The sequence below is a fragment of the Bos javanicus genome, chromosome 9 (assembly GCF_032452875.1).
Source record: "Bos javanicus breed banteng chromosome 9, ARS-OSU_banteng_1.0, whole genome shotgun sequence".
In the NCBI taxonomy this organism is placed as follows: Eukaryota; Metazoa; Chordata; class Mammalia; order Artiodactyla; family Bovidae; genus Bos; species Bos javanicus.
Window position 1 is genome coordinate 100,356,853 of NC_083876.1, and position 9,056 is coordinate 100,365,908.

Sequence of the window (9,056 nt, forward strand, 5' to 3'; positions counted from 1 at the left end):
AAGGCTGAGCATTCTTACATGTTTTTAAATAATTAAAAAACACATTTTCGAAAAGAACTGGAGTTTATATCTCCATTTTAATCATTTCCTGTTATTGGTGCTCTGGTTTTCTCATAAATAGTGCTGTGAATTATATTTATTTTTGTAGCTTCTTTATGATAAATGATAGAAAGTCGTGTTACAGATTTAAAGGGCGCAATCTTTAAAAAAAGTCTGCACTGACTTTTGCTCTCAGTAATACATATTCACAAAATTATTATCATTCTAAATCTTTACTAAGATTAGAGATGAGCATAACGGATCAATGTTTCAAGTTGTATTTCTGTAATTACCAATAAGATGGAATTTCCGCCATATTGTTATCAGACTTTGTATTTCTTTCATGAATTTTCTTTACTTTCTTGGCCTCAGCCCACTGCATGTTGTGGATCTCAGGGAGACTAGATTAATAGCATCGTGAACGCAGCACAATTCCATCGTTTTCACCTGTTGATTACTGACGCAACCAGAGCGTCCTTTCTCTCTTCCTTATTGTGTTTTCATTTCCATCATCTATTTTGAAAAAATCACACTCGTAGAAGACAATAGTAGAAAGCAGGAGTGAAGGGGGACCTGCTGGGAGAACACTGGCCACAACTGGGGGGCACAGAGTGGGGGGTGGGAACGCTCCGGAGCAGCGCATGCTGGGCCTTGTGTCTCATTGGTTGAGAGTATTGGGAGGTCCACTTTGGTCCAACAGAACTCACCTGGATGAATGTCTTCTGAAGACAAGGATAGAGGGAAAGAAGTTATGTCCATCAACTTATTCTTCTCCTGAATATTGAAGAGGAATTTTGATTATTGTTCAAATGGATGAAGAATGAGTTCAAAGCAATCCACATAACTTCAGTTCAGTTTAATCGCTCAGTCATGTCCCACTCTTGGGGACCCCATGGACTGTAGCACACCAGGCCTTCTTGTTCATCACCAACTCCCAGAGTTTACTCAAACTCATGTCCATTGAGTCGGTGATGCCATCCAACCATCTCATCCTCTGTTGTCCCCTTCTCCTCCTGCCCTCAATCTTTCCAGCAAAGGATCTTTTCAAATGAGTGAGCTCTTCTCATCAGGTGGCCAAAGTATTGGAGCTTCAGCTTCAACATCAGTCCTTCCAATGAATATTCAGGACCAATTTCCTTTAGTATGGACTGGTTGGATCTCCTTGCAGTCCAAAGGACTCTCAGGAGTCTTCTCCAACACCACAGTTCAAAAGCATCAATTCTTTGGTGCTCAACTTTCTTTATGGTCCAACTCTCACATCCACATGACTACTGGAAAAACCATACCCTTGACTAGACAGACCTTTGTCAGCAAAGTGATATGTCTGCTTTTTAATATGCTGTCTAGGTTGGTCATAACTTTCTTTCATGGAGCAGGCATCTTTTAATTTCATGGCTGCAGTCACCATCTGCAGTAATTTTGGAGCCCCCAAAATAAAGTCTGCCACTGTTTCCATTGTTTCCCCATCTATTTTCCATGAAGTGATGGGACCAGCATCACATATTCAGCAATATGTGAACCGTGAACTTCCTGATGTTCAAGCTGGTTTTAGAAAAGGCAGAGGAACCAGAGATCAAATTGCCAACATCCGCTGGATCATAGAAAAAGCAAGAGAGTTCCAGAAAAACATCTATTTCTGCTTTATTGACTATGCCAAAGCCTTTGACTGTGTGGATCACAATAAACTGTGGAAAATTCTGAAAGAGATGGGAATACCAGACCACCTGATCTGCCTCTTGAGAAATCTGTATGCAGGTCAGGAAGCCACAGTTAGAACTGGACATGGAACAACAGACTGGTTCCAAATAGGAAAAGGAGTTCGTCAAGGCTGTATATTGTCACCCTGTTTATTTAACTTATATGCAGAGTACATCATGAGAAACGCTGGACTAGAAGAAACACAAGCTGGAATCAAGATTGCCAGGAGAAATATCAATAACCTCAGATATGCAGATGACACCACCCTTATGGCAGAAAGTGAAGAGGAACTCAAAAGCTTCTTGATGAAAGTGAAAGTGGAGAGTGAAAAAGTTGGCTTAAAGCTCAATATTCAGAAAACGAAGATCATGGCATCTGGTCCCACCACTTCATGGGAAATAGATGGGGAAACAGTGGAAACAGTGTCAGACTTTATTTTTCTGGGCTCCAAAATCACTACAGATGGTGACTGCAGCCATGAAATTAAGAGACACTCCTTGGAAGGAAAGTTATGACCAACCTAGAAAGCATATTCAAAAGCAGAGACATTACTTTGCCAACAAAGGTTCGTCTAGTCAAGGCTATGGTTTTTCCTGTGGTCATGTATGGATGTGAGAGTTGGACTGTGAAGAAGGCTGAGCGCCGAAGAATTGATGCTTTTGAACTGTGGTGTTGGAGAAGACTCTTGAGAGTCCCTTGGACTGCAAGGAGATCCAACCAGTCCATTTTGAAGGAGATCAGCCCTGGGATTTCTGAACTGAACTGAACTGAAGAATGCTCACTGTGTCATGCTAAGTCAAAAAAGAATTCATAACCCTGTTTCACACAGTATGTCATGCACAATTACTCCAGTTTTGCTCTCCACATTTACATTTGCATAAGCAAAATTTTCCACCTTATAAGCCTAAGTTTTAAATGTGTAGTTTCATGGGAGAAAACAATTAGAAGTATATATAATATGTATTGATTGTTTTATGTAACAATTTGTACATTTTCCTTATTTTTTCTATTTCTAATAGACTCTACTGAGAACAAACTTCTTTTAAAATTGGCACAGAAACAATTAGCATCATAAAAACATTTTATTACTGAGAAAGTAACTAATGAGTTAATGCCCTGATACAAAAATTGGTGTTTTGGGTCTCACTTTTAATTATTACTTAGACTTCAAAACATTATTGGGTGTGTAGCACACAGTTAGACATAACCATGTTACCCCATTAACGTAAGGGCAACCCAAATCATGATAAGAAAGGGATACAGCAATCACTTTACTCCAAGAGAAAATCATATTTAGAAATTGCCATGAGCTAACTGTACTCAATGTGATACGGATAAATTTACAGAAGATACTCTGGAACCATTTTAGTACTAAAAGAAGTACTTCATCAAGAAGTTTCCAGTGTGTGGGTGAGAAATGATTAATGTTTCCCAACAATCAGTAAATAAAAGATACATAGATGGTGAATAGACAGAGATAGACAGACATGGGATGTAGACATTTTTAAATAACACAAGAAAAGGAACAAAACACAGTTCAAAGTGAAAGACTTATTTACTTACTACATTTGTTCACTTATCACTATTATTTTCTCTATTCTGTAAAGAGAACCAAGAATCAGAATTTCTGAATTTTCATTCTCTGCTGGTCTTCTATTGGGCATATATCACAAAAGGCACTCCACAAAAATTAGAACTTAACTGGATTACTGGAAATCCAGTCTCATGTCTCTATAAACATTCCTAGTGTGATAACATGAGTCAGATGAAGAAATCTTGGTTTTCCCTCCAGCCTGAAGCCCAGACAAAGCATGAGTTTAAGAAAGACCTGCATGATCAGTCGTGCTCAACTCTTCTGTGACCCCGTGGACTGTAGCCCTGCGCGCTCCCCTGTCTATGAGATTCTCCAGTGGGTTGCCATTTACTCCTCCATCGGATCTTTCCGACCCAGGGGTCAAATCCATGTTTCCTATGTCTCCTGCATCGACAGGAGAATTCTTCACCACTAAGCCACCTGGAAAGCCCGTAAGAGAGGCCTTCCCTGTGCTTATCATCTCCTGGTCCCAGCAGGTTGCAACTACCGGGCTTTATAACTCAGAGTTAGTAGAAAGAATTATTTACAAGTATTTCCTCCCAGGTTGGAGGGACTTCTGGACCACATTTCATCACTACCCCAAGGAAGAACAATAAAATAAAAGATGAAATTCTAAATGGTAGAGAAATAAAAAAAATCTTGAAAAATATCTCTTCTAACCACATGGATTTTCCACCCAAAAGCTCTATTTAGTTTACTTATGTAAGTTTAAAAGTCCTACCATAGTAGGGTTAAATTTTCCACTATATTCCTTTACATGCCTCTTCCTTAAGGGTGAAGGAAGATGGGAAGTTTTATAACCCACTGGAGGTTATGCTCCAGCTACAATCAACCATTGCCTGGACAGTTTAAGTGAACAACTCGTTTTGAAACCAGTGTAGACATGATTTTAATATGCTTATGCTTTCTTCCATTCTATATTCCCAATGTTGTTTTAAGATTAAAGGTGCTCTAGGTATCTGGAAACAATGACCTGATCTCTAATTTACTGCCTAAACCCAACATTTCAACTCAGCCCACTTCTGAATATAACTGCACACACGTATGTGACATGAACAGTGTGTTTCTCTGAAGATATGAGTGGTGACAGGAGAGATTTACAGACCTAAAACACAAAACCTGTCCCTCGGTCCTTAGAACTATCACTCTCCTTGTTTGGTTTTGTTTCATTGACCTATTTGTCACTGCTTCTGCTTGGTCTTATCCCACTCTAATAGCTTCATTTTCAATTCCATTCTTTCTTTCTTCTGATAATTATTATTGGTGTGTATGCTAAGTCGCTTCAGTCATGTCTGACTCTTTGTGACCCTATAGATTGTAGCCCACCAGGCTCCTCTGTCCATGGGATTCTCCAGGCAGGAATAGTAGAGTGGGCTGCCATGCCCTCCTCCAAGAGATCTTCCCTGACCCAGGAGTCGAAACTGCATCTCCTGCATTGCAGGCAGATTCTTAACTGCTGAGCCACCTGGGAAGCCCAATTATTCCGTAAGTAAGAGTACGTCTCAAGATTCAAGGTCTGTGTCAGAGACTGCTTGCTGATCATCAATCCTATTTCCTTGCGTTTTAGGCCACGGTCAGGCTGTGTTTCCTAGCTTCATATACAGCCAGTGGGAATGACTTGTATATGTTCCAAGTCAGAACCATAAAAAAATATTCTGGGCGTAACCCCCCACGCTCTTTACAGGTGTCGTGGCTGAACACTGGCCAGCAAGGTGAAGATGGTAACACTCTGGCGGCCTGAGTCCCTGAATAAAATATAAGGAACAGAATCTCCTACAGCTAGAAACTCTGATGTGGACCCATGTGCTCTGGTTAGATGAGCAGGAAATAAATTTTCTCTGTTACAGCAATGGAACTTGCACATTTGTTTTCTGTATCAATTAGCCTACAGTAAACCAATCTAGAAATTGCTGTTTTGAAGTGGGGTGCTGCCCTAATGAAACCCTAAAATGTGTGCATTGTTGTAGCAGGCAGGCAGCAGGGGTCCAGGAACACCAGAGTCTTGCCGTCTGTGCTGAGCTACTTGGCGAAACTGCCTCCGGGGCTGATGTGGTCAGCAGAGCAGCTGGGTCAGATGGAGAGTCGGAACATTGCATGTTTGGGCTGCTTTAGGCTGAGCTCGGCAGGTTTCCCAGGCGGCCCTAGTGGTAAAGAATCTGCCTGCCAGTGCAGGAGATGTAAGAAGCTTCCCTGGCTTGGGAAGATCCCCCAGAGGAGGGTAATGCACCCACTTCAGTATTTTTGCCTGGAGAATCCCATGGACAGAGCAGCCTGGCGGGCTACAGTCCATAGCGTCACAGAGTCGAACACAGCTGAAGCAACTTGGCTCGCATACATGTAGGCTAAGCATGGGGGCTTCCCTGGTAAAGACTCCGCCTGCAATGCAGGAGACCCCAGTTCGATTCCTGAGTCAGGAAGATCCGCTGGAGAAGGAATAGGCTACCCACTCCAGTATTCTTGGGCTTCCCTGGTGGCTCAAATGGTAAAGAATCTGCCCGTAATGTGGGAGACCAGGGTTCGATCCCTGGGTTGGGAAGATCCCCTGGAGAAGGGAACTACCCGCTCCAGTATTCTGGCCTAGAGAGACAAAACATCAGTGGTTTTCAAGCAGAAATTAAAGAAAATACAGAACATCTAAAAATAAAGAAAAGCCAAGTGCTTATGGGTTCAAATAGAAGAGAATAAGACCAATTAGAGCTCTGAGCAACAAAGGTTAATACGACTCTTCAATTGAACAGTGACCTCGAGCTGCCTTAAATACCAGACTCCACCCTTTAAGATGCCTTTTATTTAAGGATCATGGGAGGAAGAAGAAAAGACATGTCCAGGAATGAAACTGGATGTGGTTTTCCCCCATGCAACTGACCAGAAATAGGTAAGTCAAAAACATGATGGGAGGGTGTCACCCAAGAAACTGTGATTCTGGCCTGAAAAAAATCCTGTGATTGTTAGGTGACCCTGAAAAATCCTTCAGGGGTTAAACTTTGCACAAACCAAAAGCAAACCGCAAGCCCTCAGTCATTAAGGAGGGCACATCCCCTGTAACCTGCCTGAGGGGTAGCCATACAGAAGGGAACAGAAAACCCTTACAAATGAAAATCCGTTTTGTTCTGTTGTATAAAAGTCAGCCTCCAAAATGAGCCATTCAAAAAACAAATACTTGTAAGCTCACACAGTTTCTGGGGGTCAGGAATCTGGAGTCAGCTCAGCCAGGTGGTCTGACTCAGGCTCTCTTGGGAGGGTTCGGTCACGGTGCTGGCCTGGGCTGCGATAGTCTGAAGGCTCATCTGGGACTGGGATGTCTGTTCCTGGTGAGGCCTGACCTCAGACCCAGCGAGTCGATGCTGGTGGCTGGCAGAGGCTGTGGTTCCTCAGCCCGGGGCCTGGCCACTGGGCTGCCTCTGGGTCCTTAAACACAGCCACCAGCGCCCCCTACAGAGGACACCCCAAGAGAGAGCAAGGCAGAAGCTGCACGTGGTCATTCTTGCAGCACCCCGTTGGTCAGGCAGCCCAGCCCCATCAAGTGTGAGAGAGGGTGGCACAGGAGTTGTATTAGTTCTTAGTGCAGCTGTAATAAAGTACCACAAATCAAGTGGCTTCAAATAGCGTCCTATCACAGCTCTGCAGGCAAGACGTCCAAAATCCAGGGGTCATCAGAGCTGCCTCCTGCTGGAAGGGAGAATCTCTTCCTTGCCGCTCTCAGAGGTTGCTGGCAATCCTTAGCCATCACTGGCTTGTAGATGCATCACCCAGGCTCTGCCTGCAGCTTCCCATGAGGCCCTACACTCTGTCTTTGGGTCTACAAATCTCCCTGTTTCTTGTAGAATTATGGCTGATTTGCATTGTTGTATGGCAGAAACCATCACAACATTGTAAAGCAATTTTCCTCCAATTAAAAAATACATTTTAAGAAAGTTCTCTCTTCTTATAGGGAGGGACAAGTCATTGGATTTGCAGACCCACCCAACCCAGTATGACCTCTCCTTAACTTGATTACATCTGCAAAAAAAAACCTTATTTCCAAAAAAAAAAGAAGACGAAGTTGCATTCTGAGATTCTAGGCAGACGTGATGGGGGCGGGGAGGGTGGTGTGGAGACACTACTGGACCGTAATAGACGTGACACCAGGAGCTGAGAATCGGTGAGGACCCTCTGGGAAGGTCACTGCTGCAGCCGTTGACACCGGGGTTTAGTTGCTGTCATCATCGTTATAGTTGTTATTCACCTTAATGTTCATTGTTTTTCCTTTTTACTCCTCAAATTCTCCTTGGCAATAGGTTCTACTCTGGTGGCTTTCACTACCAATCTGAAGCTGATGGAATACCAACTCCCACCTGCAGCTTTGATCTGTCTTATGAGCTCCAAATCACATTTTGACTTGCCTGGTTAACATCTTGATGCAGCATTCCCAAACCTTTGAAGCAACATTTTCTAAACAGGATTTCCTATATAATCCCCACAGACACATGACAAACTACTCCCATTCCGATATATCATCAATGCCCCTCTAGTGCCACTGTGAACAATAGTTAAATTCACTTCCTTGCATCCACCCATATCTTATTGCGGCCACTGCCCACGTTCATAGCTGGAGCTGATGGCCCTCCTCCTACCATCTTGCTTCTTCGAAATCTGGGCTATTTACAGCCACCAGCAGCAGGCTTGCTTCCATAAATTCAGAGGAAAAATGCCACTCCTCTGTTATAGTCAGTGGCTTCTGTTTCAAATTTTTCACTCTGGTATGTAAAAGCCCCAGATTGATGAAGCTCTATCCCCACTAATATAATCTGTCGTTTGTCTGTCTTTACTCAAGTTGTTTCTTCTGCATGAACTGTCATTCACAATTCCCGGCATGTTTTAAGTGATCTCTCCAGTTGTAGATTCTTTAAAAAACTATTCCACAGAATTTTTTCTTGAAGTATTCACAGATAAAACTGGCTTCTCCCTTCCTTTAGCCTCAGTATTATAGTGTGCCTCACTTACTGTATATCTGCATCGGAATAAAATCATTTACAGACGTACCTGGCTCTCTGACCAAATGGTAAGATTTTAGAGAAAAGGGGCAGATTCCTGGTCATCTTGCTAACCCCAGGGCCAGACGGAGGAGATCTCCCCCAAAGTAGAAGTTTGATAAGTGCCGATTGAATATGTGTTGAATAAATTATTACTGAATTACTTTAGATTCTAAAGTTATGAGTACTGCAGGCAAATATTCAACTAGACACAGTTTTATCATCAAAATCCCATTAAGGCATATTTGTTCCTTCCATTGTAAGGAATTTCAATGATCACCATCTAAGTTTAAAATGTCAATGTGTTTGCTTCGTCAGCACATATACTAAAATTGGAAGAATACAGAGAAGATTAGCATGGCCCCTTCGCAAGGATCATATGAAAATTCCTGAAGCATTCCATATTTTTCCTGTGTATAAAGTAGATATCTAATGAGAACCTACTCTATAGTGCAGGGAACTTCACTCCATACTTGGTCTAGCAAAGACGGGATATACATGTGCATAAAGCTGATTCACTTTGCTGTATAGCAGAAACCACACAACACTATAAAGCAACTATACTCCAGTGAAATATACATTTTTAAAAAATGTAATAAAAAAAAGTCAGCAGTCAATTCCATGATGTTAGAGAAAGAAAAAGAGAAAGAAACAGGGAGAAAGATAGGTACCCTACTTATCATCCTGTAATCAGAGGAAGATATTGATTCCCT

General features: G+C 42.3%; 1 non-coding gene across 1 annotated transcript; it reads left to right on the forward strand.

Annotated features, from left to right (window-relative positions):
* Positions 1 to 8,645: 8,645 nt before the first annotated feature.
* On the forward strand, positions 8,646 to 8,752 carry LOC133254543 (U6 spliceosomal RNA). Its single transcript, XR_009738714.1, has one exon. It is a non-coding gene; the product is annotated as a U6 spliceosomal RNA (small nuclear RNA).
* Positions 8,753 to 9,056: the final 304 nt, after the last annotated feature.